Source organism: Silurus aristotelis (genome assembly GCF_946808225.1).
Source record: "Silurus aristotelis genome assembly, chromosome: 15".
Classification (NCBI taxonomy): domain Eukaryota; kingdom Metazoa; phylum Chordata; class Actinopteri; order Siluriformes; family Siluridae; genus Silurus; species Silurus aristotelis.
The window spans coordinates 23,664,143-23,670,142 of record NC_139588.1 but is presented as its reverse complement, the minus strand read 5'-3'; the positions used below and the strand labels follow the sequence as shown (position 1 = coordinate 23,670,142).

The 6,000-nt window shown below is 40.4% G+C and overlaps 1 protein-coding gene across 1 annotated transcript in view; it reads left to right on the top strand.

Moving 5' to 3' along the window:
* The first annotated feature begins 2,383 nt into the window (after positions 1-2,383).
* kif26aa (kinesin family member 26Aa) overlaps positions 2,384-6,000 on the top strand; it is a 104,295-nt gene continuing 100,678 nt past the window's right edge. Inside the window, exon 1 of the mRNA XM_083562582.1 lies at positions 2,384-2,616. The gene's annotated coding sequence lies outside the window, so the exon portion shown is untranslated. The remainder of the gene's footprint in view (positions 2,617-6,000) is intronic.

Genomic DNA, 6,000 nt, shown 5'->3' with positions numbered 1-6,000 from the left:
CAGGGCTGCAAATATGCATTATTTTGATAATCGACTAATATAACGATTCTTTTTTTCTTCGATTAATTGACGAATCAGATAAAAAAATTGAAAATATAATATTATTGGATGTTTTGCTTATTATACTGTAACCATATAAAACATTCATTCAGGGTATTTATGTTGAAATTAATTTTAATTTTGTTGTTTTAAAAAATGCAAAAGCCACATATTGAGTTTAATTCTCAATAATTCAGACATTTTGAAGTTTATCGTAGCTGCTTGCTGAGGAGTGAACGTAGGATTTCTCCTTTAAAACAAATTCACTCTTTCTGTCAAAGAAAAAAGAAAAAAATTAATCATCAGTTAGTTTTGTGTTTAATGATAATTGCAGATTGCAAGTTGACAAACATTCTCCAAAAAAATACATATAAATTATCTTCATTTTGACATTTTTTGTTTGACAAATACACAGAGATTTCGTTTAGTGGTGAAGATATGAGCATCTACAATATTCATTCATTCATTCATTCATTTTCTCCCGCTTATCCGTAATCAGGGTCGTGGGGGCTGCAGTCTAAGCAGACCCCCACCTTCGACTGCTGCCCAATCCTCACAGCACCGTCCCTTACGGTCCCTCCTGCAGATGGTGAGCCCATGGGAAGGCGGCCCCACGTCACTCCGACGTCACGGACCTTGTTATTTCCCTCGTAAGGGACCCCCGGATCATAGAGGGTTAAGGGCCTTGCTCAAGGGCCCAAGAGTGGCAGCCTTGCGATACCGGGGCTCAAACCCCAGACCTTCCGATCGGCAACCCAGCGCCTTAACCGCTGGAGCCACCACTCCCCCATCTACAATATAATGAATAGAAATTTGTAGAATGTTTCAACGACATGTACATAAATAAAATATATGAACATTGAAAACGAGACACATGCTATAAAAAGAGAATAAACGGAGAAATGAAAAAAAAAGGTTTATTTACAAAAAGGAAAAATTGTTAGCCAGAAATCACAACAGCGATCGTTTACTGCTGCTGGTATTTACTGCGTTTAGATGAAGTGTTTGTTCGCATCGTTTTAATTGAATCATCACTGTGTCCCGAGCGACCCGATCGCGCAACCTGAGTCCCGAAGACACAAACACACACTTTACACAAGAACACCATTTTCACACGATTATAGAGTTTCTTTTTCCCGTGTTTCACCTTCATCCGTTTGTTTCCTTTTCCTGTGCATCACTGTGGTACTTCCATCCCACACAATCTCCGCTTCACATTGTTGGCTTCTTTGTTGTGTTTAACACAAAATGCTCCCGTGTTTCACTGGATTTCATTATTTCATCAGCTGTTGCAGCTCGAACTCGACGCCACACCCATGGTTTTATTTGTGTGATTTTTTTTTTATGTAGTTGAAAAGAAGGTTTTGGGTTCATGATGATTGTAATTGAAATCAATCAGTGTTTGAGTCATTAATATCATTCTATTAATAGATCAGTGTGCTGAGAGTCACATTCGAGTCTTTCCACAGAAACTGAGATGATTAAGTGAAGAGTCTTGTGATAAAAATGATCATAGGAACATTGTAGTTATAATAAATCACTATTTTGGATACTTAAATACATTTATATGTAAAAACGTTGTTGCTTTTACTTACGTTTAAAGGGAAACTTTTCCACATTTTACTGAGTGGATCTACTTTTACTCAGCTACATGCTTTGTGTACTTTGTGCACCACTGCTTTGCGTTGTTCTACTGCAGTAAATGATTGGACGATTGCATGAATGAGAAGGTGCACAAGTGTTTCCATCACCTTCTTTAGTTAACAATAAACAGGTTGTGGATGGAGGAGAATCAAACAGGTGAAGAACCGAATTGCATTTTCAGTTGTTTTTATTTGTGTAGCGAATTCTACAAGTGCAGAAATAAATAGGATATGAATATAACATCATATAACAATATAATATCATACATGCCTCCATTTATCTCCATTTATCTCTAATGAGCAAGCCATCAAAACCTTTAAAAGCCACAGCGCCTCCCTGAGGTGATGTGAGGAAGAAATGTAAAAAGGAACCAGAATCAAAAGGGAATCTAATCACTGAATATTCATTTTTGTTCCCTTGTTGTTTATCAGCTGCTCGTATCAGCTGTAGCCCCAAGCCATTGTAGCATAATGTTCGCATTGATTACTGTCCATCTTGATGGTTCTTGAGTGGAACCCTTCATGGTCATCTCATGGATCATGTGAAGCCATCTTGAGCAGCTTTAAGGAGCAGCTTCAAGAAGTTTGAGGGAGGCAGGATCACTGGTATCTCAGAAGCTTTATGGAAAAGAAAAGGGGAAAAACACTGATTATTATCTATGCATCTTCTCCACTTCTGTTTCTGTTCCTGCATCAGGTCCTCGAAGGCTCGGAGCGTAAAGAGTCGCCGCATTATGGCCGACTCAGCCCCAGGAAAAAGCTCCACTCGGCTGATGAGATCCAGTGCGGCCGGCGTCCGAATCCGGAGGGCGCCGGGTCGGTGTCGGTCTCGGTGCGGGAGCTCGGCCCAGCGAGGGCGTGTCAGAGATGTCACATCATCACCAACCAACTTCACAGGCAGGCGCTGGCTCTGGCCGAATCCGGCGCTCGAAAGGTTCGTCATTAAACCAATTTCTCACTCTCGCTTTGACGGATAAGACCGTCTCGGTAGCAACAGGTCATGCTGGGGTGAACGATCTGCTCTAACACACCACAAATAGACAGATTTCTTCAACAATTATTGAACGAATCTCCAGTTTCTGCAAAGTTTTTTGTAAATCGTGTTTTTTTCCATCATGGGGGCATGGGCTTGGCTTTGTTTTTTATCTTTCCATCCAAATACAATACATGCATGCTATTGAAGAGGGACGATGGGATGGATTGTGATGAGACGAGTAGAGGGCTGTCAGGGCCAGCTCATGTTCTTGCTCAGAGATCCTGAGCTTACAGGTTTCTGTAAGTGTTCCAGACAGTGGTATGAACATGTCCAAACACTGTGATGTCAAAAGTTCCCTCGTCCTCAAACTCTCAGTGTGGAGAGCTTTACACGGAGAAAGTGCTTAAAGAAATGTAATGAAAAGCTCCAAAAGACCTCCATCATGCCTTCTTCAGACAATTTCATTTATATAAGATCGATCTGTCATCAATCACACGTGTCATGAAGCTAACAAACGTATGTATGAGATCATGTGTGAAGACATCATGATTCAATCACCCATCAAATGATAGTCTATGAGGCAAGGCAGTGTAGAAGAATAAAAATACGGATTCACGCAAATTCATTTTAACGGCACTCGTTTGAGCGTTTTTAATAAAAATATAAATCAATAAATATATGAGATGAAATTAAAGCCTTCAGCGCAACGCATGTTTATTCACGCCGTCCTTTCTTTACTCAGATGTCAAAAAATACATCAACTCCACTTCAAATCCATTTTTAATCACTACACATTTGTTTTACTGATGCGCCGAGTCTCAAACCCGCACATCCGGCAATTAAAAGCGTCCGTGTGGAAACAAATCAAAAGTTCCGTTTGGTGTCCTGGAGATTTACGTCATTTAAAACACCAGCATTACTTTAAAAACATTTACAAGTACATTTTGTCCTCGTGCTCTATGTTGAGTTTATTTTCACAAATAATAAACATACATTTGCATAAAGCATCAATATTTGTGCATGTTAATTAGAGTATAGTAGATATACCACCAAGGTAGATATACAGATATTTGGCAGATGCCGTTATACAGAGTGACTTACCTTTGTCTTATTAATACAGCAGATATGGGGTTAAGGGCCTTGCTCTGGGGGCCCAGGAGTGGCAGCTTGGTGTGGCGAGGATTTGAGCTCATGACCTTCTTTAACCACTAAACTACCACATTCCAAAGTACATTTATGGCATGTGGAAGATGCCCTTATCCAGAGCGACTTACAGTTATCTTATTCATACAATTGAGCAGCTATGGGCTTAAGGGCCTTGCTCAGGGGCCCAGCATGATGTGGCTGGGATTTAAACTCAGGACCTTTATTAACCCCAGAGCTACCAGCACCAAAATATATATACAGAGATTTGGCAAGCCCCAGATATACAGAGATTTGGCCTTATACAGAGTGACATTGATATTTTTTATCCAGCTGAGTAGCTATGGGGTTAAGGGCCTTGCTTAGGGGCCCACAAGTGGCTGCTTGGTGTGGTTAACGTTTGAAATTAAGACCTTCAGATCCAAAGTCCAATACCTTAAACCACCTCCCCCTGGTAGACCAGGAATTAAACTCTCATCCAGTGTATTATGATTCATCTAGTCATCATTTGTTGTCCAATCAGAGCCCGGAATTTGAGAGAATTGAATTGGAGTGTGAAGGTAACCAGTTTACATGGTGTACAGTCACTGGAAGGTCAGCTCTTTATTCAATTCCAGACGTTTCCTCTTCAGGGAACGCATCCGAGTTAACGTCCGTCCTCTGTGACTTACAGCCGCTCCAGACTCAGATCACTGTTTATGGGAAACAGTTTGTAAGGCCATTAGTTTGGATTACATATCGGACATGTGTGTGTGTGTGTGTGTGTGTGTGTGTGTGTGTGAATGATAGCCAGGCGACGGAGGTGACCTACTCAGCATCATTTTATGATGGTACGAATTGTGAGTGATGACTACCACCGTGCGGTCACGGTCAGGAAAAGTGCTGAGATACAGAAACGTGAGCAGCTGGGCGTGTCATTGAGGAAAGACGCTGTGATTAGGGAGTTCTAGACGAGAGTCATGTTACACTCCCACGTGTCGTTGTTGAGGCTTCATTGTGTCATTCTGAATAGATACAAATCAGGACATATAGGAAATAAAAAACACGGTCCAATTTACACCACAATGGTACGAGTCCTTCATCCGTCATGATGAAATGGATTGGATTTTCATGCTGAATGTTTCGTGATCAGGGTTCGAGTGAAAGCTAAGAATAATTACAATTACCAAAGATCACCTGCACACTCCCTCTGATATACTGCTCGAAAAGCTTATAACATCCGATAAATCCTAAACTTTGTATATCTGAGATGCCACGATGTGTCTATGATGACGTATGACGTCTTTGATATCATGACTATGGTGGCATTAGATATGTCTGATATCATGATGTGCTCATGATAATGTCATGATGTGTTTATGACAGTGTCACAATGTGTATATGATGATGTCATGATGTGATGCATTATAACATGTGATGACGTTTAACATGTTTTTGATGACTTATAACACATCTGTCAAAGTTTCAATTGTCTGTGATAAAGTATAAGATGTCTAATGGAGTATAACAGGTGTGGTAAACTATAACATGTCTTTGATGACATATAGTATAGCATTTTGTGGTGAGGTATAACACGTGTCGTGAAGTATAACATGTTATGAAGTTTAACACGTCTTTGATGAAATATAACGTGTGATGAAGTTTACCAGATCTTTGTAGACGAATAATACTTTTGTGATGAAGTATAACACGTGTGATGACATATAACGCGTCTGTGATGAAGTTTAACACGTCTGTGATAAAGTTTAACGCGCCTGTGATGACATATAACGCGTCTGTGATTAAGTTTAACACGTCTGTGATAAAGTTTAACGCGTCTGTGATAAAGTTTAACGCGCCTGTGATGACATATAACGCGTCTGTGATAAAGTTTAACGCGTCTGTGATAAAGTTTAACGCGCCTGTGATGACATATAACGCGTCTGTGATTAAGTTTAACAAGTCTGTGATGAAGTTTAACGCGCCTGTGATGAAGTTTACCGCGCCTGTGATGAAGTTTAACGCGTCTGTGATGACATATAACGCGTCTGTGATGAAGTTTAACGCGCCTGTGATGAAGTTTAACGCGTCTGTGATGACATATAACGCGTCTGTGATGAAGTTTAACACGTCTGTGATAAAGTTTAACGCGCCTGTGATGACATATAACGCGTCTGTGATTAAGTTTAACACGTCTGTGATGAAGTTTAACGCGCCTGT